Genomic DNA, 27,748 nt, shown 5'->3' with positions numbered 1-27,748 from the left:
GTGGTGGATGAAATATTGTAGTTCTTGTGCGCGGAGGTGTTTGAGCGGAAAGCGTTGACGTGTTTGGGATAGACATGAACGGCAACTAACATGTTTAACGTAAACCGGTCGGATTTACTGAGGATTTTGATAGGCGGTGGGAATCATGCCTTCGAAAAGAGTTCCGCGTTCTCGCTTTCCTTCGAGTATGTTGAGAGTAAGTCGTTTTCATCGCAAGTTTTCGATCGGGATTTTGGGAACGCTATACGGCGGCGTTTGGGATTTCTCAGGTTATAAACTTGTTTCTTTCCTGGTTTCATTGGCTTCCTATATGAAGTATTATAAACCTTCATGTCGCTTCGGCGTGAAGAAGCCGGTTACAGCTAAGCCTGTCAGTTTCGCTGGGTCACTGCAATACGGTTTGTAGCGCGTTCAAATTTTGCCCTAATTCTTTTATAATTTTTGATTCTTAAATACATGCTGATTATTTTCTCGAGCCCGATTTCCTTGCGTATGCAATTAAAAATATTTTTTATATAACATTTGGCACATACTTTTCCAGTCATTCGGTCATACGTGCAAATTTTGCGCCTTTGCAATTTGTATTAACGAACTTTTGTTGCATGAACGCATTACTCGCTGTTGCATGTTGCATGCCACACGCGACGTAATAGTAATGCCGTTGTTATTGTACGAGTAATGTGAATATTATTTTTTTGTCGCCAATATTTATTTATACAACCGGTGCTTTGTACTTATAGTCCTTACAGTTGCAAGTAAACGGAAAGCAGAGGAATTTTTAAATACGAAAATTTATATATACATATACATATGTATTGTAATCCAGCGCTGCATTGCATAAAACGGCATTAAAGCCAGCAATGCGTGCATATAATAGCGAAATATAAATGAAAGTCAGGAAACAAGCGCGTCCTTGCAGTGTAAAAATCTCGGTAAGAAATCGCTGTTGCACGCTCGCCTCGCCTCGGCTCTTTTTGTCATTTGTGGCATTCGTTTGCGATATCAGCGCCGCATTTCCACCGGAACAAGCGATTACAGCGCTGATTTCATTGTAATTTACGGCGTGCAGGCGAAATTCCGTTGCAACAACGAGAATCAGCATAAAAGCAGCGCAACAACAGCGCAGCGCAGCGGAAGAGTGGCAAGAAATAAATACAAGAAGAAACAAAGCAACAAACACGCAGGCAGTGGCAGTATGGCGCGTACAATGGCCAGCGAGCCGACCAGCGCGCGACAGGATATTGCACTCAGTCGACCAAAATCGGATAGGCTGGACATGCCAACAGGCTTAAAATGCACGCTTCCTCACATATAATATATATGAAAATATGCAAGCATGCGCATGTGTGTGTGTGGTTGCATGTATCAATCTATAGTTGAATATTGCTTGTGCAACAATCGCAGAATTGCTTTGCACGCGGCGCTGCTCAACAGGGCGGCGGTGTGTATAGGTGTGTGTCCAACGTACACATCACATTATGTCAGCTTAAGAGCGAAAAATTAATGAAAAATCTTTAATTAATTGCTGTGGGTTTTTGCTTTCGTCCAGCATTCGTTGTCGATTTGCTGGGTCTTCTTTCATACTCGTGCGATTTATCCCCGTTTGTGTTGTTGTTATTTTTGTTTTCTTTTTTCTTATCGCTGGAACTTGCTTTTCAATGTAAGCAATCGCTGCGGATATTGCACATTTGTATGCATGTGTGTGTAATATATGTGCTTACGAAACCAAGTTTGTGGCAAGTAGGCAATGTAATTTTACTCATCTGTCCTTAAAATACTTAATTTGACTTTTCGACGCTGTTCGACGGATTTCAAGAGCTTCAATTTTCGAAATAATAGAATACGGTTCAAACAAATATTATTTAAAAATATCAAACGAATTCGAAAACTTTCGGAAACCAAAGTAGACCTTAAATTTCTAAAGTATCACCGTGAAATGAGAAGCCCAACTCATTGGTGTTGGCTGTAGAGTTCGTGGAAACGTTCCTTTTTGGATTATAGAAACTGGAACTCATTCATATACATACATATGTACACCAATGTTAGAAAGCTTTTCGTGTTGAAGTATCTACGAAGGTTTAGACAGGGGTGAGGGATTGCTTAGCCATACCGAATCGAAACAAACAATGAAAAGAACAAACTCTAGCAGTGCTGTTTTCAGACTCACTTACTTTTTACTTCCTATGGAGGCTTTACGCTACTGAAGTACCGAAACTGGAAATGTAGAGTAACGATAATAGACATATGGAGTGTCGAGACACGAGATACCAAGGATTAATAGAATTGGTCCAAACTCTAATGCGGAGCTGAAGACCGAAATGGATTTTTTTTTGGATATTTTAATGAAAATACTTTGAAACTGAGAGCGAAAGTGAGATGATATCAAACTAATTCCGTAATATCTTTGGAGTACTGAGACTCGTTATACGTAGTTAGATGCACCATCACAATCCTAGCAGACTTATTCACATATTTGGTGAACCAAATCACCGGTAAACGATAATCGCACAAAGAAACCTGAAGACCATAAAATGGAGCCGGATCTTCAGTTCTAGCAAGTATATTTTAGTCGAATTGCATTGATACTGTGTGGCCACCTTGTCAACATAAAACAAGACAATACGGTAATACTATGAAATAGCTCTTTAGCTCTACGAGAGAAGGGTTATTCTTCCATAAGATGGAACTTGGATCTCCGTTAATTTTATGAAGTCTTAACTCTGGAGCTTGGCTGTCTAAGGGACGTCATCTGAAACATTACAAAGTTCCTACGATCAGGAATTTCTTAACTGCTTTAAAGAATTCCAGCAACGCTCTAACTAGATAGTGGGTTCATATTTTTTTACCAACAAATAATACGAATTTCAGTTTAGCAAATTTGTTTTGTTTATGTGTCGATCAGCGCTTTCAGCTCGAGATTCCACTTACTCATTTGATAGCTTTTTTCTTTGTTTTTTTCTTTGATGCATCAAATATTTGCTGCGGATTATTGTTTGTCCACTAAGTAAAGCTCAACCAGACGAGGATGACCGTAATGCAACCAAAAACTGCAAATTGTCAAAGAGTCACATATTTGCCATGTGCTCCATTGTGTCTGAAAAATGTTTTTCTGCTTAAAGTTTCGTTGCTTTTTGTTTACAAAGAAAATGTCAAATATTTGAAAGCAAATAAACGAACTCGTTTGTGAGTGTGTGCTTAGTGCATATTTGTTTGTACTTTTCTTAGTCGCCGCTCTTCGTTGTGTGCTTAATAGTTTGGTTCAAAGCCTAATGGTACTTAATGCAGCTCTTTCTTTGCAGATTGTTGGCTTTTCTTAAGATTAAGTGCAACGGCTTTTCGGTTTTTGTTTGTGTTGGCAATTTCGAAAATTGTCTATCTTATATCTTATTAGACTAGGTGTTCTTTGGAGGAACTTAAATGGGTTCATTGGTAAGTTAAGCGTCAAATTTTTGTTTTAGACATTATAATTATGAAGATAGGCTGGTTATCCATTGTCATGACTTTGACAACTGTGTATTCGAACCCACGGTTTTGCATCTCGAAATGGAAAGTGAAATCATCTGCCTATTTCAGTTAGTTAACTCACTCCCTTGAACTTTACATTTACTCCGAGATAGGTTAAATTGCTGGAACACCAATTGTGGCATACCATCCAGATCGCAAGCATTTCAAGGATAGGTTGAACTAAATATCAACCTATCAAGTTCGAAGTAGGTTTGATGGTAAGCCAAGAATAGATTTAGAGTTCGAAATGAATTTAAATTAACGGTACGCGAATTTTAGAATATCATCCCGATTCCAAACATCCAAGGAAAGGTTCAGTTAAATATCAATCTTTGTCCAATGATAGCTTACGAGTTCGAAATGGGCTTAAGTCGATCGAGTGCCAATTATGGGATACCTTCCAGATCCCTGACATTTCAATTATAGGTTCATTAAAATATAAAATTTTCGAGTTGGAAGTAGGCTTAAATCGCCGTTATGCCATTTTTGAGAACCATTTTAATCCCAAACACTGTGAGGATAGATTAAGCTAGTTATCAACCTCATCAGACAACAGGGCTCACCACAACGCCGCAACTTAAGAGGTTAAGAGAAACCGGTCGTCTGTTTTTGTATTTGTATTGTTGTTGTTATGTGAGTTATTAACAATTTTCAGCGTTTCATGTCAGTAATTTTGGTGACGGACACTTTTTGGTTCGAAATAAATCCGTCTTCGTTCTGTCTGCATAAACCCGACCGTAGTTTCAACGGAACCAGAACCGGAAGCTCCTAAAACCGGAAACTTCACGGTAACATGGGAACGTAAAGGCTTCTTTTCGCGCATCGGAGTCGACTGCATATAGCATATGGCTTTCAAAGTGAGGTTAGATACGACGTTTAGTCTTACACTTAGGCTGATCAAATCTGTTTGCCTTGAAGAAACGTTTAAGTCCAAACTGAAGAAACAGAGACCTTGTAGAGTTCTTTTTTTTTTTTTCGTTTCATTCATGAAACTTCTATATTTCCTGTGCTCCATTAAACTTAATATTCCGTTACATTTTAGTCTGCCCCTCTCTCAGTCGCTACGTAAAAGCATTTCGTTTAAGTTGACAAGTAACGTAAATGTGATTAACTTCAAAATGGCACAATTCGTTTTGTGGCGCAGACAAATCCATCACTGTCTCCATGCTGGCCACTTCGTATAAATGATTGCGGCAAACAGTTGCAACAAAAAGCAACGCCGACTACATACGAGCGGAGAGAGATCTGCATGGTTGGCACGCACATTGCTATTTGTATTTAATTAATTTTTACAGATGTGATTTTCTTTCTTATCAAAGTGCATATTTCATAAAAAAAAGGTAGCCGAAGAGAGGAGACAACAATGCAGTTACTCGCTGTTGCCTGTTGCAGTCCGTTGTTCTTTTGCAAGGCAGCGCTAACAGAGCTTGCTGTGTGCCTGCTGCCTGTTATGGCTGGTGTATCACAACCGAATCTGTTGATGTTTGCTTTAATTTTTACTCTCCACACACACACTCATTGGCTTTGCAACAAGAGCGGCAGGAAGAGCGGCAACGGGTTTCCACTTTTCCTAAATTGACTACAACACTTGAGTTGATGAGTTGCAGTTGTGAAAGCAGAAAAATGGTTGAAAAAAAAACTCGGAAAAGTAAAATATGAGCAATGCTTTTGATATCTCTGGGGTGATGGTGGTGTAAACGTATTGCCACTGACATTTCTTATTTCACACTGTGTGACATACACTCCGGCGCTTGCTGCAGCCAAACCAACCGAGACGTAGAGCGGACTTGGCTGGCCGCCAAGGTGTTTGTTGTTTGGTGTTTGGCATGCAAAATGCTGTTTGGCGTTAGCCAAGCAGTCAGGCGGTGGTTGGTGGAAAAGTGAAACCCGCAACAGATTCCGTTACAGCGGCGACTGGCAAGTGGAAAATGGAAATGCAAAACTCTAATTGAATTTACTTGCAACGCCGACCAACATTGCCGTGACAAATGTGTACAGCAGAGAGGAGTCAATGTCCTTGGTGGCTCGGAAATATGAAGTCAAGATGTTTAGCTTCTTAAATGGGCGGGTTGGGGTTCGAGCTGTAATGTGTCAAGTGGTTATCTTAATGTGACTGCAGCTCCCTACGGCTACGAGGCGAAATTTTGATGCTGAATTTCTCTTCAGCAGTTTTGTAAATTCTCTGGAGGGTTCTGTGTGGAAAATGATCGAAGAAAATGCAAAATGTTTTCGAAGAACTCCGAGATGAAATGATTGTTGTTACTGCAGAAGCTGCCTAGTGTTCGTTCTATAAATTCATGAAAACTACTGTTCTATGCGACACACGTTTTCAGGCACAGATTTAACTCCATAGCAAACATAATAAGCTTTATGGGTATCTAAGTTTGGAAACTATCTTCTCGAAAAACTTCAACTAGTACTGGAAAAAATTGCTAAAAATCAACAGAGAGCTCGCTGCCAAGGCAAGAATCCACTAAGCAAGCACATTTTGCGCGTTTGCTTTCCCTATTTGCATTTGTTTGCCTGGCTCTGTATATGTGTGTAATGTAGTTGTTGCAATGTCACTTGACACTTGAACTTCACTGTCAAGTTGCTTGCTGTTTGCTGCTGCTGGCAATGAGTGAACATTCTGTTGGTGCTTTTGCCAACTGTCACTTCAGGGCAAATGCAACCGTGTGTCACTTGCACCTCGCTCTTTTATCTCCCTCGCTCTCACTCTCTATTCTACTTCTACACTCTAGTGTTGCCAGTTCTGCCATTTTGTTATTTGCTTAAGCTCGGGAGTGCGTTTGTGTGTGTTGAATTGTTATGATGGAAAAAGATGTCTGCTTGACAGCCAAGTAACCAAGTAATTATTGTTGTTTTTTTGGTGCGAATACAAAGTGAAAATTCAATTTGCACTCCGTGGTCTTCGGTGTTATGTTGGGTTGGGAGCTAGTAATTTGGAAATAAACTCGGTCCTTTTGTGAGTATTGTAAGTATTGACAAAGAGATCCAGTTAACATTTATATTGAAAGCGCTTAACCTTTATAATTTTTTTAAACTAAATATCGTTGGTTGTGTGAACGAGTTGCGGCTCTCTAAGTACAGAGAATATCATATGCTCTCTGATCAAATTTGACTCGGATTGGCAAAAACGAATTTTCACGCATTTTAATACATATCCTTATTATAGTATTCAAAATAGGCGCCAATGAAAACATAGCAATGTTCATACCAATTTACGTTTAATATGATATTGATCAAATTTGACCCGGACTGACAAAAAACGAATTTTCACGCATTTGAATACATATCCTTATTATAGTATTCAAAATAGGCGCCAATAAGACCATAGCGATGCTTATACCAATTTAAGTATGTTATGCCCTCTGAGCAAAACTGACCCGGACTGACAAAAAACGAATTTTCACGCATTTTAATACATATCTGTATTATTGTATCCAAAAGAGGCGCTAACAAAAGCATGCTATTGCTTATACCAATTTATGTATGCTTAATATGGCATCTGATCAAATTTGACTCGGTCTGACAAAGAAACGATTTTTTCACACATTTTAAAACATATATCTATTATCGTCTTCAAAATAAGCGCCGATAAAAACATAACGAAGCTTATACCAAATTGAGTGGAACATGCTCTGTGATCAAATTTGACCCGGACTGCCAAAAACGAATTTTTCACACATTTTCATGCATATTTTTTATCATTGTCTTCGAAATATGCGCCAATAAAAGCATAGCAATGTTTATATCAATTTACGTTTAATATGATATTGATCAAATTTGACCCGGACTGACAAGAAACGTATTTTTCAAGCATTTATTTATATTTATTATCGTCTTGATAGGTGCCAATAGAAGCACACTAAGGCTTATACTAATTTAACTATAATATTCCTCCTGATCAAATTTGACGCGGACTGAGAAAAAAAGAATTTTTGCTAATCAAAAAACATATTTTACTACCAAAAACTCATCAACTTAATGCAGCCACCAACCCGGTGTGAATTTTCTCCGAAGAGTGGGAAAAATAAATCCTCAAAGTGGTGTGTACTCTATCCGAATATCAAACAAACTGTCAAAGGTCTCGCCGCTTATGTCAACTGCAGCTTACTAGACAACTTCTTTCTTCTACGCTTTCGTGTTTTTTTTTTTTACCCAACATTCCTGTCGCTGACGCTCTGTCAACACACAACTGCACTGGCTGCCATTTGCGACGCATCTCTTAGCCGGCGCACACGTTTTTGACACTTTTGCACACAAATGAATGTGGCGTCAAGCAAAAGTAAACTAACAAGTCCATTCGCTGTGCAAATGTGTATAAATATTTTAACAAACTCGACATGAAGAAGTGTCAAAAAATAACTGTTTTGTTGCACAGCGGGCACATACTTGTTGTGGCATGTCAAAGCAGGCGCCACATGCATACGGCAAAGCCAGGCGTAGAGTGAGCGCGTAGCGCTTTAGCAGTCAACAAACGGAGCGTCGTGTCAGCGTGGATGAGCTGTTGAAAATATGCATCAGCTTATGCGCCTAAAAGCTGGCTACGTGTGCGCCCGAGATGCTGAGTGTGTGTTTGTGCGAATTTCTCTATTTGAATTAACGGTCTGCTGCACGTAGTTAGCGTAAATTAAGTTAAAGTTGAGGTTGCTGCAAAGTAATTGTTTACACAGGTTTTTCTACAACTAAAAAGTTTGCGAAAATTTTATACAAATACAAACATAACATAGTCCTTGAGGAAAACGTTTTTTGTCAAAGCGCGCTACCTGTGTTGGCAACTATTTGAACGCTGATGATGCCACTGATGACGTATTTAAAATAGCCAAATGAAGTTTTGTGCTCGCAGCTATCTGGTCTTGCCGGTTGTATCTTTTTTTGTTTTACTTCCTAAACTCTTTTAAGTACTCTACTTTGCTTATTCAGCGCTAGTTCCACGCGCTTGTTGACAAATTTCGAAACTCATCTGCAATAGTTGGCAACACTTGCTTGCAGATTTGAAATATTTCCTATATAATATATATGATATTTGCATACAAGTTATACAAGACTACTAGACTTACATATAAGACCATAGCTTATTTCTTCATAGTGTTTGCTACTTTCACACTGCACACACCTTTTCTCTACCTTCTCTATCTCTTTCACATATTGCTCTATGAATATTAACATTATACACTACACATCTACATCTAACTTTATAGAAAAGCGAAAAAGCCTTAACTACAGCTTCTGTAGTTTTGCAGTTTGCTCTGCTCACTTCCTTCAAAAATAGTGTTACACGCTTGGTTGGTCACATGACATGGTAGAAATTATATTTTGGACAAATTTGCCAATAGACAATTGAGTTGCATTGCTGAAATATGCTGAACTGATTTACGTCCAATAAAATTTACAATTTACAATTCCTTGCGTGTGGCAAAGTACACAATGAAATGATTGACAATTTGTAGAATTTCGATGTGCAATAGAAAGTACTATGAGAGATAACAAATAATTGCAAAAATGTTGTTGAATTGTTGGAAATAATATTATATACTTAAAAGATTTTGAATTCTTATATTGAAAAAGTATAAATGGCATTAGGAAAATATTATAAATTTATTGAATAAATTGACACGACTTATGCCTGATCTGTCGAAGAATGCTATTGAAAAAAGTACCTCTACTTGGATCACCCATTATATAGAATTAGAAATTAAGGAGCGTAGTCGAATGGGAATGTTGGTAAACCTCCTATCTCCTGGTTTCATATACATCAAGAGAACAAACTTGATTTKTATGGCTGAACGTTTCAGAGAACAAGCAATTTCTTCTTAGAGTAGGCGCAGCCACGCCCACTTTTCAATTTTGAACATGTTGATAGTAGTTTCAGAATTTCAACCTTGTTAACCTAATCCGTTTCAATATTTTTGAAGCAAGTAACCTCCATACCGCTGGGAACTCTTTACTAAATTTCTGTTCTAACAATTATTCGGCTAAAGTGGCTTATATTATATTTATTACATTAAAGAAGTTTTGTGTACTTGATTTCGTCGAACTGCAATGTCAACCTCCTTTAGATGGCAAATAATTCAACTAGTTTCATCAAGGCGCTTTAATTTTCATTCACGATGCAACATGCTAAAGAGGGGAAGGATAGGTAGGCGGACGGATGGGTAACGGACAAACGTATGGATATTTGGACCGATGAACTGATGGGAGTATGGATGGAGTGTAGATAGACGGACGGATAGATGGATATAAGGACAGATAAATGAACAGAAAGATGGATAGACACATTAAGGAAGGAGTAGATGGAGAGATGGACAAAYAGATGAATGAGTAGGGGAACAGAGGCACGGATGGATCGATGGACAGACTGATGAAAGGGCGGATGGATGAATAGATAGACGAACGGACGGATTGATGGACCTAATGATGGATAGAATGACAGATGGACGAATAGATGGTTAGGCCGACGTAGGAATGGACGGACCGATAGATGGATATACGGAAAAACAAATAGACGGAAAGATATATTGGTGGACAGTCGGATGAATTGATGGACAGATGGATGGATATACGGAAAAACAAAGAGACAGAAAGATATATTTGTGGACAGTCGGATGAACTGATGGATGGATAGATTGCGAACGGGTAGTTGAACAGAAGCACGGACAGTTCGATGGACTGACTGGATGGATAGATGGACAGCCGGATGATTAGATGGACAGACCGATGTAAGAATGGACGGACGGAGCGATTGATGAGCATGCGGGTAGATAGATGGACCGATAGATGATAAGACGGGCGAATAGATACTGGATGAATGGATAGATGAACGGATGGATATATGGATATATTGGCAGATGGATAGATGAGCGGACGGATAGATAGTCAGATTGACTGATTTATAGATGAGCCCAAGCAGGGTTAGATGGTCGGAGCGATAGATTGAGAAAGATAAAGAAGATGAATGGATAGAGAGACAGACTGACAGGAGAGATGGCTGGACGAATATATGGCTAGGAAGATAATGGATACACATATATGGACGTATCGGCATGAATAGACTGACGGATAGATAGACGGACGTATAGATTGAAAGACAGATGGAGGGATAGATGGTCGAGTGGACGGTTATATAGACTGAAGAATGAATGGACGGACGAACAGGCATGTTTCTATAACTCCATTCCTTTTTGTCATCCTGTACATATTAATTAATACCCATATATGGTATAATCCTATATCAATCTCGATTCGTGTTGAGTATTCCTTGTGCAAAGCTTTAATATTTTCTGTCACATGCTACGAATGTGTCAAAATATAAAATATATATTTATACCATTTCTACCTAACGCACACAACCAAACCAAAAATGTTTTTTTCTCTAAGCTAACTGTAATATTATAGCGTGATCCCATGTAATGTTGTCCAACCACTTGGAAGGCAAGAATGACATTGTAGCAAAGAGCGTAAATCATAAAAAATTTACAAGATTTCGCACTGCGCACAGCCCAACACATGCACACGCTTGTAAGATGAAGTGTGCCTGCACACACACACAAACGCAGGGACGTGGAGCAAGTCGAAAAATCAACTATCTCAGCATAACAAAGAAAGCGTGCAAGCAAGTAGAAAATCTTGAAATAAATGCGCACAAAGCTCAAGCAGGACCAAGCTAAGAATTACACACTGCCAGCAAACACACACACACAAGCATATTGCCACACAAATGCGATCGCAGGAAAAACAATTTTGCTGCAGTTTGGCAGAATATCAAACACTTGACGTATGTTGTGAGTCAACTCAAAGCGTTTTTCATTTGCCCATTCATTTTTTATTTCGATCAAAATGCATGGCCGCATACCGGCATTCTTCACTTCTCCTGCCCTTATGCGCTTTGTTATTATTGCTGGTGTTTTCTTCTGCTTCTTCTTCTTTAGCATTTGGTAGCGCAACTTGAGTGCACTAAAATATCTGCTAGAATTTCTTTTGCCGTATTTGTTTTTCTCTAAGCAGCTTTCTGTTGTGTTGCTGCCACTTTTGGATTTCTCTTCCTGCTCAGTGCCTTCGTTGCATTTGGCATCTGTTTGTTTTCGAGTGCTGCATTTAAGTATTTATAGGGACGCAGCTGAGTTGAGAGCCCCTAAGCATATGCAACGTTTTATGGCTTCGAGTGTTTGCCGCTGATTTGCCGTTGTTAGTAGTACATGTGAGGAGGTTTGGACATCTGATGTCCCTTGTGGGCTTGTAAAGTCGGTGTTTCCTTTAATAGGGTCCACACTGGCGCCAATGGTTTTCACAACTGGGCAGGCAGGTCAGTCAATATTGCCTCATTGTTCGAAATGTTGGTCTTTATAGAATATACTTGTGTCTTATCCAAGCCATGTGTGCAAGATTTCTAGCGAGTACTCTAAGATCTAAAATCTAATCTAGAATTCTTAATGCTTTAGCAATACAGGCGAAGGAGTAGACGGACAGACGCTCGGATAGTTAGACAGACGGACAGAGAGATGGACGGATGGGCCGACGAATTGATGGATAGATCGTCGGAAGGATGGGCAGACGGACGGGTAGGTGGACAGATGGACGGGTAGATGGGCAGACGAAAGAATAGATGAACGGATGGAGAGATAGAAGGACGATGGAGAGACGGACGTATAGATGGACAGACTGACGGAGGGACGGATGGACCGACGAATAGATGGACATACTTACGGAGGAATGGACAAATGGATAGATGAGAAGACGTACGGGTAGATGGGCATGGGGACGGAGGGATAGATGGATGGATGGACGGATGGGCCGACGAATTGATGGACAGATCGTCGGAAGGATGGGCAGACGGGAGGGTAGATGGGCAGACGGAAGAACAGATGAACGGATGGAGAGATAGACGGACGATGGAGAGACAGACGTATAGATGGACAGAGCTGACGGAGGGACGGATGGACCGACGAATAGATGGACATACTTACGGAGGGATGGACGAATGAATAGATGGAAAGACGGACGGGTAGATGGGCATTCGGACGGATATAGGGACAGACGGAGGGATAGATGGATGCATGGACGGATGGTCCGACGCAGTAATAGATAGAATAACTGACGGAGGAATGAATAGACGGACAAAGAGATGGACAGACTGACAGTGGGATGGAGGCATGGACAGATGAATAGATGGGTAGAAGGACGAATATATGGACAGACTGTCGGAAGGACGGAAGGATGGAGTAATTTAACCATTGAGTTACTCAATATTCTTCAGATATTTAGAGCAATTTGATATCCTCGTTGAATCGTGAGACTTTTAAGCAATCCAAAGCAAAAAATATCCAAAAAGTTGGTAGTAGTTAAGAAAATGTATTCGAGAGGTATTCATTAATTTAATTTTTCTGATCCTAAACCCAGAGTATTGTAAAAAAAAATACAAATGGAAATGAAAATAACTTCAGGTCTTAATTTTTGGTTGTCATTCTGTCATGTCTCTCTTCATTCATTTATATGCTCCACTACGTTATCTAATATTCACATACATATGCGGAAAATTCCTTCAGGCCTTAACTCACCGATGCTAAAAAAGTGAACATCGCCATTGACTCCACACCTCAGCAATAATCGCTGATGAGCCGTTGCAGATATGTCAGTCAAATACAACACGAGCTGAAATGCTGTCACTGCTGTCATGGCTTTGTCCCGACTGATCCTGTTTTTAGTGCTGTCGCCGCTGCTGCTGCTGTTTCTGCCACTGATAATAATAATAATAATAGGAATAATGTTTGTCTCACCACGCCATCAAATCAAGGATAATCGCACATTTGGGAACACTATTAGCGCAAACGGGCGTTAATCATTTTAAAAGCGCACAAAAACCGCAAGCACAAACAGCCAGCAGTTATGCCACACACACACGGAAGCATATAAATAAAAGTGAAAAATGAAAACACAGCACACATACATGCAAACGCGCTTTGTGCGGCTGCCACAATGACTGACGGACAGGTTAGCTGTTTGTGTACATGTGTGTATGTGTGTGTTTATGGCAGGACGAGCTCGCAACACGCGTTGTCAAAGTCACAGGTTGTTGTTGTTGTTGTTTCTGTTGCCGCATTGCTGCTGGCTGTGCTTAGCGCACACGCGCGCTTTGCATATGTGATACCTTTTGTCAAAGTATATGTGCGTTTCTATATATAAATGCATATGTGTGTACGCACATAATGGCTGCTGACTGCTGGCTGTTGGTGGCGCACAGGAAACGGAAGCATAACCGCACATGCTCGTGACTTTTACTTTGCCGCAACACAGACGCGCTTGTATGCAAATTAAGGTGTCTAAATTATGTTGCGAAGAAGAGCATTTGTTTATATTAGGGAGGTTCTTATTTGTGAAGAGTAGACGAGGCAAGTTAATGACGACCATGAAATCCATTATTTAGGAAGGAAAGGTGAAAGGACCTTAACAGCGTATCTTAATTTTTCATAATGTTGCTAGAAGAACTGATAAGATCTGCTGACCTGAACCGCAAAGGCACTGTCTACTCTGGACACTAGAGTACGCAGATGATATTGGCATCGAAGCCCATAATAACAGCCTTGAAGGAAGATGGAACCACGAATTGTGTAAGCTATATTGCCATAGATATAGTTAAGCGCCTGAAAATTTAATGAAACCGCTGTCGTTCGCATGGAAAATTATGGTCTAGAGAAAGCCTCCTTCGACGTCCTTAACCAATGGGTGGAACACGGAAGCAGTGCGGCCATGCATCCAATGGAAGGTCAAAGTGTATGCCGGACTGTCAGTACTGGCGTGACCTCGCAAAGGATAGAGGAAATTGTCGGAGTTTTGCGTTCTCGTCCCAGACCGACCGACGGTTGTAATGCCAAAAACGAAGAAGTAGAAGAAGTTTGTTTCCCCAGATGATCCCACCCAAATCAGTATCGATTTTATTTATTATTATAAGACGTAGAGGACCTAAATGCGTGAGCTTTAAGGAAGACTACTGTTCTTGAGATTGCCGATATGAGATCTGCTTGAAGCAAAACTCAATTCTAGAACTGTCTTCCTATCCCTTGTTGTCTAAAACTACTTCGGTTTAGAGCTTCGAGAAGCACTGGTCTTAGTCTTTAAATAGTCATTCACGATCATGCTGAGAACGAAATATCCCGATTTATGAGGCTAGGGTGGATAATAAGCCATCACCGTGATATACTGGAATGAAGAACTGGATCAGATCCAGAATAGAAATCGGCTTCGGTTTAGCTAAGACTTCAGAGGGCAAAATGTTGAAGACTGGAGATAAATGAACTTTTGGGACTGGGACGGAGCAAGTGTATCACGAATTCGGGGTTATAATCTTAACAGACAACCTCGAAAGTAGCTTAATATAGAAATATGTATGAAATATGCGTACAATCTCATACATACATGCATCTATTGTACGTCCCCACACGCCGCTATATCTAATAACTACAATCTATGTACGTCCATTATAATATCTCTAGAACGCCCGTGCAGCTCACACAGCAAGTCAACTATCATTTCATAATTTTATGACTCCGCAAGCGTGCATGTATGCGTGTGTAACCTCTTAGCGGTGTTATGCATATAAATTTTGCGCTGACACGCTTTACGCTCGTTTTTCGCTCATCCACAAAGCGCTGAGAAATTATTTTGTTAATAATAACCGAAAATGTTAGCGCTCCCTTTGGTGTCATATTCATCGGTTGCTTTGATTGTTGCTACCGTGCTTGCTGTTGTACTGCTTGGTGTGTTGTTGCATGTCGCTAAAATTCACGTTGCCGTCGTCGTGGCAACAACTTTATGTGGCATATCAGTGTTTTAATTGGAGAATGAGTATGAAATTGGTGGTAACTGAGGAAAGAGCTGCCAGACGATCTGTATCGGGTGGAACACACACACACACTGGCAGCTGTTTGAAATATATATATGTACAGTTTGTTGGATATTTTCATAAGCGATGCTAATGAACGGAAAATGATGATACCCGATTGCTCACACATACCTTGCTGCCATTCGTGACATTTGCTTGTCTGCGCTCGCAAAGTGTAAAACTCTGCGAGGTGAATTTATATCTACGGCTTTGTCTCTGTGTGCTTGAGTCATTGAATTTCTCAGAATTATTGTGGCATTTGCGATTAATTAAATTACTAAAATAGGTAACTAACTCTCTGTGGCTTACGTGTAGCGAATCTAAAATTAAATTGTTGTGATACTGTCGTTGCTGTTTCACTGTCTGAACTATAATTTTTATTGTAATTGCATATGAGCATATAACGGTTTGTGTGCTCCTTATGTAGCTAGGAGGGTATTTTTAATCAGGCAAGACCTTATTTAATGATAGTTTGATTGGATGAAATAATAAATTCACTGGTTTATGATCGAAACAACACCTCATATATAATTTTCTTTCCATAAGCCTGTTGAGAATTACAGCAGCCTTTGAGAATGAGTGAAATAGCGCGTAAAAGTTTTGAAAATTACTTAGATGCAATTTGTTTAGATTTTTTCATACTTACTGGTTTTGTTAAGCATACAATTTTAGAATAAATCCTGAAAATGCTTCGAACGTTATATGAAAATAATTAACACTATTTAATTTTAAATTTAAGTCAAAGAAAATCGTTTGCAGAAATGTTTTCATATTTTTTTGCTACTTGACGACGCACCTATGCCTTTGGGAAACCCATTGTGAAACCACTGCACCTAAAACTCTTTCAATTTTTATTTGTTTCCAAAACTCGGCACTCCGGTCGGTAGCAGGATGTCACTCATCGAACACCTACATTTTGAGACTCGCATGGTACCTGTACCAAACAATTTCTGGACGGAAGTTTGCGCAGAAACTATCCCTGTCTACTCCTTGTCGCGGAGCCGCCTCCTAGGTCCGGCAAGAGCACATTCCTTCAACACGACAACGAACTGGACCCATATACCGACCAAATTTCGGATGTCGCAAATTTCCCACAGCTCTGAACGCCATTCACAGTGGCGCTATTAACACCTTCATTGATTCTCGCCCAGTGATTGGCGTACTGCAACTATTATACACCACATATTGCAGACCAAGAACTCGAGTAGCCGCAAGAAGCCAACTTCTTACTGAGTATTGTAACAGATTAAACTCTTACTTATCCCATATAAACCTTGACACTATCATCTTTTTGCTTGCCCAAAGAAACCAACTCACTTAACTGCTCTCTTCGATGGTTTCGAAACCATCGAAATAGCTCGTATACTGGTGCTATCGTTAAATGACTTCGATGACAGTTTACTTATTGCTTTACCGCAAGCAGGGTCTCGATAATCGTTACAACAACAACCACAACATAGTTGAAGAGTTTGTTCGTTTAAAAGTCCTTTTGTATATAGATACCAGTAGAAGCAGAGATTAGAGAGATCTTGGGCGCTTGGAAAGGTTCGCAAATATCAGAGATTGCTACTGATTGCCAAGGCATACATATGTGATACTCAGTCTCTCTCACTTTTTTTTATTTTTCTTCCTTTATTCATCTGCTTCTCTTCTTTAACTTTCTCTTTCATTCCCGCTTCCTATCTCTAGCTCATGTCTCTATTTCTCTTTCCATCTCTATCTCTTGCTTTTCGCTGGTAGTACTCTCAATAAACTTTTTTTCTTCATGATAGATCCCATCTCAGCAGCCATCTTTGAAAATTTTTCAAATCAAGGCTTTCAACTCAGTTCCATTAATATCGAATTGGCTGCACGTGTGCCTATATAAGTATGTATGTGTGTGTGTATGTATAAATGTGCCTTTGTGCAAGCAAGCCGCACAATCTATTTATTATGAATGCGCGTATTTTCACGCGTGTCTGAATTAACTTCAATTAGCAACCGTTATCACACACACGTATATACATACATCCATACATACATATACGTGAGCCAGCAAGCCGTAGGTGTGCTTGGAAAACTGCTTTGAGTGGCAGCGGTAAGCGTTAAGCAAGGCTTACCGTTACACTTGCGATTATAACGGCACCGTAGACTAGCGGTGAACGATGATTGAAGGCGATATTGAATTTTGTGTTTTATGTATGTGTGTGTGCGTGAGAGTTCGGGTGAGTTAATAAAATCTAGACTAGACTAACATAAAGTACATATGAATACCTACACATACACTTGCTTGATGTACCATATATACACAAACACACATATATGTAGGGCTGGCAGCCAAGCGGACAGACAGAATATCGTGACTTTGTCATATTAATATGGCATTAATTTCTAATTTCAATGGGTCTGACAGAGATTGATGTGAATTTTCAATTAAACGTGTCAACGAACTGGCGCATACACGCACACGCGCACACACACATATGTATGTATATATATGAGCGTATGCATGCAGGAATTTGATTGTGAGCGAAAAATCACATGCTCTCCTTTGCTTTATGCGCTTTGTGCTACCGTTTTAAAGGGTAAATTAACACATGCGCACGCACACACACACACACGTATACACTCAAACAGAAAAAAAAGACCAACACACTCTCACGCACACCGCTTTCGCTTTAGCCGCCTCGCTGACTGTCTGATTGAACGGCTGACATTTCGCTTGTTTGCGTGCGCGGCTTTCCAAAGTTGACGGATGAGTTTATGAATTGAAAGTATTTCATTAAAATTAACGCTAAAAATTATGAATAATTTGTCGTTTCAGCGCAAGCAATGCTGCCTGTCGCTCTTTGAACGCGGCGAGTGCGAGAGTGTGTGTGTGTGAAATTGAGAAATTAAATGATGTGTTCATATGTGTGGGTTAATAAACTCTTTACGCTGACATATACATGTTTGTTGGATGTGTGGGTAATTAATTCATGCGTCGGTTTTAATTAAAAGTGTTGCATCACTGAACTGTCACGTGGAATGATTGAAGTGTGTCTTACAGTGGGGCAAGCGTACGAGAATACAATTTTTATGTTCTTTTCTAATATATATATGAGCCTTGTTGCCAGCGGCCACACCTCCAGCGGCCACACCTCCACCCTCCACTCCTCCACTGAAACGGCAGAAGGTTACGGAGATTGCAGTACTACTGCCAAATCAGCTTTACAGCTACAGCTCAAGAAAACTCGGACCAATAAAGCGCTGTAAGAATAAACGCAAGAGAACTTCTTCGCTCTGCTGAGCAGGTGATCGAGGGTTCCAACTCTGGCAACAAAAGAGGGCCCCGGAAGAAGCTAAGCGAGGAGACGATAAAGGCAGAAGCGAGGTACAAGGCGGTGGTGCAGAAACGTAGTCGGGAAGCTAGACCTCAAGCAAGTGGACGACAAACCGACAACGTCCAAAGCAGCGGCGGCAGCCAATAAGAGTGCGAAATGGCATTTGACCGCATTGCTCATAGACCGCAGGAACCCGTTGGAACAAATGTCACAGCAGCGGTGGAAAATAATGTAAATGAAGCTATTGTAAATCCTCTTCTCAAAAATGGACGCCGAACCTAGCGCATCCATGCCGTCATTTGATGGAGCAGGATGGCTAACTGGAGCTGGTGTCCAAAGCGAAGTCGTGGTGTACTCGGAACATGTTTTACGGCTGAAACAGAATCCGGACATGCCAACTAGCGACTGGAGGGTGTTAAGCGTGGCGAAATCGGTCAACGAAGATGGAAGCCAAAGCTCAAACCATTTATGATTGGAACTTAAAACATTATGGTCGGCGAGTCGTTCTTGAAATTCCTGGTTTGGAGAGATAAATTATCTCACAGGGATTTGGGGGTCTCTAACCTAATAAGCATCGCAGAAAGTAATGCGTGTGTAGACACGAAGTTGCACATGTGATTGACACGCCGAAATTCATAACCTCACGAAGTGTGGGTGCAAACTGACGCAACCAAGTGGAAAACTGATTGACATTTGACGCTCCAAAACCACAAATAATCGGCTGATATTAGATTACAAAGCCATAAAATATATGAACAAATGCAGACAAACACACACATGCAAGCGCTGAGCATAAATATTCTTTTCAATGCTGAAAAAGCCAACTTCCTATCTTTCTGTGTACCTTTCACTCCGTTTGACGGCAAATGCCAATGAGTTGGCTGTTATTAGCTGACACGTTTAAAATTGAATTTGTTGCTACTGCAAATTTCCTACACTGATGTATAGCGAGCATGAGTGGCGAAAATGAGAAACGTTAGAAAATAGAAAAATAAAAAGTGTGGAGAATGTGAAAGTATTTCCATTTTCTTGCTTGTTGGTCTATTGATTATGACTTGTAGTTTTTTGTGGCGGCGGCAGCAAAGCGGAAAGCAAATCAATTGAATAGAAGTAAATACTAAGCTCGTATTTTTCGATTCCGAGCATATCTTGCCACACAACTCAAGCCCTGCCTTCCTTCCAGTCTTTCCTGTAGCTAACAAATAGCTACTTGTGGTGAGCGGCATAGCGAGTGGAGCATGGAAAACGCCTGTCAGCCTGTTTGCGTGATAGTGCGAGTATTAGCTGGTTATGTCAGCGCGCTGTTTGGCGGCAATGATTTGACAATTTGCACACCACGCTGGCAGATTAGTAGGCGGATAAGGCTGGAAAAGGCAAAAACATGCCGGATGCCTTAGATTCAGTAGAAGCTTTGCAGGAAATGGTCAATTTAAATATTGGTTACGAATAGGTTATCAATAAGGTAAACGACATTCTAAAGAAAGCACGATTCGCTATGAATTTTTGGCAAATACACATATTTGAGTTTATGTGATAGTATCGATAACGTAGATGTTTCTATTTATGTCGACTTATCGAAATATCGAAACTTTCTCTTAAAATTTTATATACATAGATTTTTTATAAAGGCATTTATTTAAAAATTATCATTTTCATTATAACAGATATTTAGTTTTACTAATTTCGTGAAAAAATATGCATTGGTTATTTTTAATGTAATAATATCGATAACGGAGAGCGTGATTGTATCGGAATATCGAAAGTTTATGCCGAAATTTTATTTCGATTTGTGTACATTTATCTAAAAATTATTATTTTCATAATGATTATCGCCTAATTTTATGAATCGATTTTATATCGATTTAAAACAATTTACAAAGTTATCGATTTATATTATTTAGACATATAAAGTATTTCAGAATTCTTAACACGTCGTTCTTATGTTGTTCAGCATACAACTATTGCATAATTCTAATTTATCGATAAATGTATTATTTAATATTTTGGGTTTTTGTTTGTAATATATTAGATATATTTTGATAATAAATTACAAGTGTGCTATATCTGTCGATTTATCTATCAAACAAACTCAAAATGTGTCGATAATGTTTTATTTCGATATTTTTTCAGAACTATTTAAAGATATATCGATAAACAATTATATAGTAAAAAAAAGAATTGAAGTTTATGTGAAGTATATCTATGGCTTTCGAAATCTCATAATAAATGACCGTATTAGTTGCCATTAAAATGAATAAATTTTTTTTTTTTTTATAAATTGTGAATGCTTCAAATGTCGAAAGTCGAATTTATTATTCAGTCATCGGCAGACTTAAAATTCCAAACATAGAACTGTGGTTTTGTTATACGTGAATGTTCATTCGTAGAAAAAATTTAAAAAATATCAATCTGTCCGATAAATCTTTTAATATAAATATACTAGTTTCGTACCCTTCTTATAACCAGATTACAATCAACAGAACAAAATATATGTGAACTTCAAATTTCGTTGGGAGTAATCCAAAATTCGCTCAATACCGCCTGGTTTTAACGTGAAATTTTCTTATTGGGTTTTGGCTCTTGTCATTTATTCATGTGCCTAATCTTCAGTTATGGCTTTGTTTTGACACTGATTTCTTACCAATGAGTCTATGAATATGTATTATTAAATTTCATTCGTGAATTACAAAAGTATATAATGTACTTGTAAATACAAATATTTGCTCTTTCTGCGCTTTACTCTTCTGCTTTAACTTGACGCATGCATTCGTGCGCAGAAAGGCGAAAGGACATAGAGAATGAGTGCGCTGATTTTTGCACAGAATTCACATTTCACAAACAGGTTTCATGCTCCAGCGATTTCTTGAAATTCAATTTATATCGTGCAAAGCTCAATGCCATCGGCAATGACCGTCAGCGTCAATATCAACTATTGTGACGGTGTTTGCATACCGTTGAGGAGTGGTTGTGGTAGTTGAACTTTCGATAACTAAAGCGATATTGACGTTTCCAAACTCTGTGTTAGCACTCCATAAAAGGTTCTGGTAGGAGTATCAAATCTTTTCATTAGTAGTTACCAGCATGTTTTTTTCATATTTATGAACTTGTGAAACGGGACTACAAAAAGTGTCAAATTAGTGAGAAAAGAAAAAAAGTTAGGCAGGTTATACTCGTATTCTTAAATTTGAAATTGCATACGTTGTTCGCGATTTAATTTCATTTTTTTTGTCGCTATGAATATTTCAAGTTACTGTAAACAACACAACTTACGTCAAACCATTCTGAGTAGGTATAGCAACAAAAATGTCAAACTTTACAATAAAGTTGTGAGTTGCAAAATTGCAACATTGCGGTTGCGTAATCTCGAAATGTAAAAGCAATTTACGTATAAAATGCCTCTCTACAAACAAAAAATATTCCTATCGTCTGTAGCCTTCATCGAAGAATTTATTATTCTGAAAGAAGCAGATCGCTACCCCATTACTAATTTGAGCCCGCCTGCGGATTGTAATTTCAGGTCGTTGTTGACAGCAAAAACTGCTCAAAGCTGTGCGTGATTTCCCTTCTAATACTCAGTCAAAGAGACCGCCACGGCTTTATGTCGAGCACTTCCCATGCAGCTTAAGGTGCTTTACCAGTAAGGCCATTAACTTTGTGGGTGAATGCATTTGCATTCCCCTAGCTTGCTCCACATACAATTCATGCATTTAGCATACAAAAGGCAGCTTTCTGCCGCAAAGGCTTACACAACAAGCGCGCGCATTGGCTGCGTGACGAAACGCCTTTGTGGCATGAACGCATTTAACATGCCGTCATTAATTGCTAATACCTGCGGAAAATCCTCTTAAATCACTTGTTAATTAATGCCAAAACAATAAATAACAAATTGTCAATGCCGCCAACGGTTAGGCATTTCCCATAATGTACGCACACAAGCGTCTCTAAAGTGACAGCGAAGCCACCCAAAGCGCTGTTGGGCGTCGTGTGGCGAGCGGGACCACACATAGTGGCCAACGGCACTCATACATGCACAAATAGGTGCATCAGGGTTTCCCACAGCAGTCAATGGAGCTCGAGTGTGTGTGTGGATGTGTTGCAACACGTCCATGCGACATGCATTACTTCCGCATTAAATTTATATGCTCAACTCCACACCAAACTATTTCCGTTTTATATAAATCTTCATTTGTGCGCGCTAATGCCAACAAAGTGCAGTCAAAATGTACAACAACAATGAGGGATACCAGCAATGCAGTATTTTACGCTCATCACTTGCCTTATGTCCTGTCGTTTATTTGTTTCGCTTTGTCTTTTTATTATTTTGCCGAGGTTTTTTTTTTTTGGTGAGTATTTGTCTGCTGCATTTTGCTGCAGATCGAAGCGAAGACTCTAGAATGGCAGCTAACAACTGTCTTTCTCCCGCACATACAAATATTAATTTCTCACACCGTTTAGTTATCTTTTTTTGTACATAAGTAACTCGGGAATTGTTTAACTGCTTTTATTCGAAAGTACAACAGCCACAGTGCAATTGACATTCAACCAAACACACAACAAAACAAAATCAAAACATAATGAAAAAAATAAAAAAAGTGTAGTGTAAAGTAAAAATAAGTAAAATAATATCTTGAAAATCTTCAATCTGTGTGCTCTACTCATTTCTTTTATTTCTCTTCTTCCTGATCTCGTTGCAGATGCGGCATGTACTCATCGTTTCCGGTGTGCGAGTGGAAATGCTTGAATGCTGTTAAGCGTTGAGAGGTGAGTAGAGCTGAGTGTAGTGAGTTGAGCTCAGCCATGCTGAGCTGAGCTGAGGTGTGTGTGTGTGCGAGCGGTATGTGTGCGTAGTTGTGTGTGTCTGTCTCAGCATGACGTCGCCACATTTTTATTGACACCTTAGTCTGGCCAAACAAAGCCAACAAAAGTCGGGAAAAAGTACTTGCACAGATACAGACAGACAAATTGTAGAATGCCTTGGTAGCCAATGAAAGTGAAAACTGCACAAAAGCGCTTAAGTAAAGTAAATAAAGGCGAACGAAAAGGAATTTGTAGCATACTTACTTTTTTTAGTTAGACAGTGAGTAGAATTTATTCTGTTTACATGTGTTTCCTTGACAATGGAAAGTCGAAGGAACCAAGGCAGTGGACAAAATAACCAGTTGAGAGGCATGCGTTCAAGTATATGCAAAAAAAATAAATCTAGTTTCCCAAAAACTTCTGAAATGGGTGTATACTATATATGGGCAAAGAAGATATGCGCGATCGTCGGAAAAATAAACCTATCTTCCCAAAACCTTCTAAAATGGGCATATCCTTTTTGCAATACCAATAATTTTTACTCTTTTGTTAAAGTTTATTCATTAACCGTTCGAGAATTACAAAACCTTTGAACTTCTCGAACGAAATAACTAGTTTTACGTGCTTGAAAGCCTGACTTATCTAAGCAAGCATCACTATTTAATAGATCTGGCTCAAGAATATATGATCTAAAATTTCGTCTGTAATAAATTTTACGAAGGAATAATTACTGTGGGATATTGAATTGGTTTAGAGTCGTTTAGCCGCGACCTTGAACGCACTGTGTATATACCTGGAGTTCCATGCAAATGATTATGTACATACAAGTACATTTCCAAAGATAGTTCCCCGAACTCAGACACTAGAATTTTTAGCCTTTGGCAGATATCTAACATAGTGGAAAGTGGATATTTCCAACAACCAAAAAAGCACTAGCCACTGGGTTAGAATTATTACTTCCATCTATCTTTTATTATATATGTAAGTATAAATATCTGCTCGCTGGACACTTATGCTTTCTTCACTCCATGTACCGTATTGTGGAATGTGTTCGCTGTCGACCAGTTTTTTTACTCCTTTATATCGCTCTTGTATAGTCAATGATTTCACCGGTTAGTTATAGATTTAAGATTTCTCTTTATTATCGATATTTTTTGATTATTATTTGCTGCTTCAACAATTCCGAAAAATGCGCCTACTATCTCCCCGCGTTTCAAGCGCAACCAACGGTCACGGCAGGCCATCGAAATGTTGCTCACTCCACCCACAATGTTTGGGGTTGCTTGCGGCACCTTCAAGCGCACTAACAGTGTCATCAAAACGAAGTCGCCGAAGCATTTTGCGTCAAGTAGACGGTAAACAAAGCTGATTGATGTTTATTGCCACACACCACACGCCGGCGCTTGTTGAATGTGCAGACCCTACTCTCTCCCTCTCTACTCTCAAAGGCAAGTTTAGTTGTGCGTGGCGATCCTTTTTAAGTGGCCTTTTCTGTATTTGTGTGTTTGTTGCCACTACTAAGATCCTTAACGCCAAAAGTTTGTTAACAATATGTCATTTACAGTCATAATATAAATTTGAAAAATTCGAAAGTTTGCTTTGCTTGTTGTTGCTTTGTATTTTTATCTTCGCACAAGACGTCTTCATTGCGTTGGCCCGCCCGGAAGCGTTGTAAAAGCGAATCAATGCTGCAGATGTGTGCTGCCGTCGGATATAAGTGTGCTTGTGTATTCATGCTAATATCAATAGTGTCTTTATAAATTAGATTTTCGCTGAAATGGTTTTTGCCAGTCACAATCAGTGTTGGGTGAGAGGTGTCCAATCTAGCTTCTCCGTTTTTTTAGGTTTCAAATGCATTGGTGCTTCAAAACAAATTTGCAATAATTGAGTTAGTTTGCAACGGTGGCGTCGCGGGTTGAGCCCCTTGATGTTCTAAAGGATTAATATAATCGTGGATGTGACTAAATTTATAAACAAGTTGATTTTCAGCAAGTGTAGGAACTTTTAGAAAAGTAAAGGGATCTCTTGCAATTCTATAAAAACGCTCTTAGAGATTTATTTGGCTGGAATGAATGACATTTTGGAAAGTCTATTTTCATACTGCTCAGCCCATGGGAGAATGCCAAGTGTGTGAGAAATTCAACATAATTGAATAAAATTTTACATCTTTTAGCGCTTTTCTGAGATGCTTGAGCCTGAGCTTCCTAGCAAAAGCTATATATTGGAGAAGAAAGTGTCTAAGTGTTCTCAGCTCATGTTCTTCATTGTAAAAATAGACAAGTTGCATTTTCCAAAATCTCTAGCCTCATCGCACGAGTGCTAATGGCACAATGTCCAGTTAGGACGCCTGTCATTGCGTTCAGTAGATCTTTTATGTTCCACACTGGGCCAGAAGACCCTCGCAACGCCACAAGTGCTGATTGCTGACCAACACCTAGACTTAGACTTTGATGAAAAGTCTACTGAGCACGAAACCCCTAGATCCCGCGTCAGAGTGCACGAAGACAGGGCAATACCTCCCATCCTGATGGAATTTGGGTACGGTTGCCTTTTCTTGCAAGCTAGTGTGCTTTATAATTTCCGAGCATGCTGTTGAGGCCAGACTCATAGACAAGTTTAATATGGAAGTAACTTGAAGACTTGGCAATGAGGTCATACACTCCTTGACTAGTTTTCAGCTTACTGTCTTCGAGCTCAAGGCCTGTATCGAAGTGGATGCATACCTCTCTAAAACAATCCGCCACTTGGAAAAGCACTGCAGTGGTCTGGAGTCTGAAATAAGAGCAAGTATCGATTTATCCGTTAAAAAAATTCAGTGTGCCTCTTCTCCAACGACACCGCCCCACCCACATATCTCTCAAATTAAAGTTGTCAGAGCTTTCATTGCAACTTGCATAACTCATAAGCCAATGAAATCTCCAGCAAACGAAATTTTTGCCATAGAATATTCCTGGGACATTATTGTGTTATTTTTTTGTAGCTAAATTGTAAATTTTCTAATAACCTTGAAATATATTCATTCTAGATTATATTGTGGAAACATAATTTGAGCTTTCACTTGCAACATGTCACATATTCTTAAGCTTACAAAAGCTTTAATAGCAACATTTTGTAGCAGAATTCATGTCTCTGAAGTTAGTCTAAGTCTTAGTGAAGTGATGAGCCGTTTGAGTTATTTAACTGCTTCTGATTATAACGTAACATTCTAATATGAGAGTAAAGGAAAGTAAGTTCTAACAGCGCCGGAAATATTCTGTCATTAAATGCCAGTTTTTCGAAACAATTATTGAACCTACAAAGTATCCCTTACACTCTCACTTACATCTGAGAAATACATGTGAAAATTTCATTTTCTCTACATAAAGACAATTGCAGCAAATCACAAAACTATAAGAGGAAAGAAGTCTTTTGTTTTTTATATAAAAGAAAAATATGTTTTGCACACATCTGTCAAAACATAATTAAGAGCTGACCATAAAGATATATCCTAACTGCATGCAACAAAACAAATAAAATCAGTAATCAAAGCAAGTAAGTCAGTGAAGACGGAAACAGCGACGGAAGTTGCAAGAAAAACCAACAATGATGCCACCCATTAGCAAAACGAAGAGTACGAAACCGAAAAACAAACAAAAGTACAAAATCAATATATCAAATCGTAAGAGTACAGTAACTAATTGAGTCTGTTGCGGCAAATAATGAATTTATAATAATATAATACCAATCTAAATGCGACTATAGAACCATGCAACAAGCGTATAATGACGCCATGGGGGTACACAGCCTTGCAAATATTTATTGTTCGCCACAGACAACTTCATTTCACAGACAACTCTGCATGCGGAGTAATATCAGCTATATTTAAAGTTCCTAACCGTCCACTGCTTGGTATGCGTGTGAAATTATGCTGTGCGCCGCATGTGTGTGTTCGATTCGCCAGCATCTCAGTCTCGTTTGAGGGTGCAGAAATGACAAATGATGTCATTAAAAGAAAACTCCCATACGTGTGGGCTACTTGCAGCTGCCCGCCGTTTGCAATGTGTCTCTGCTGATTTTAGACCTACGATTCGGCTTGTCCGTCCAGCCAGCATCGCTCTGCTTTGGCAATTGATTTATCAACCATTATCAGAGTAGATAACTGCTGGTCATTGGTATTCATTAACTTGCAACGATAGTCTATACATTCATATTTATTTGCCTGTTGTGGCCACTGTCCGCTTTCGAAGGTGTCATATATTCCACATTAATTTGTCATATCCTGCTGTGT

At 39.3% G+C, this 27,748-nt stretch overlaps 1 long non-coding RNA gene across 1 annotated transcript in view; it reads left to right on the top strand.

Moving 5' to 3' along the window:
- The window catches only part of LOC108970029, a 147,736-nt gene that overhangs the window by 94,369 nt on the left and 25,619 nt on the right, over nt 1–27,748 (top strand). The window contains exon 4 of the long non-coding RNA XR_001993453.1: nt 23,379–23,445. This is a non-coding gene — a long non-coding RNA (uncharacterized LOC108970029). The remainder of the gene's footprint in view (nt 1–23,378; nt 23,446–27,748) is intronic.

Source organism: Bactrocera latifrons, unplaced genomic scaffold (assembly GCF_001853355.1).
Source record: "Bactrocera latifrons isolate USDA-ARS-PBARC rearing strain unplaced genomic scaffold, ASM185335v1 scaffold_277, whole genome shotgun sequence".
In the NCBI taxonomy this organism is placed as follows: domain Eukaryota; kingdom Metazoa; phylum Arthropoda; class Insecta; order Diptera; family Tephritidae; genus Bactrocera; species Bactrocera latifrons.
The sequence above is the reverse complement of the archived record's forward strand: the minus strand, read 5'-3'. Positions and strand labels throughout refer to the sequence as shown.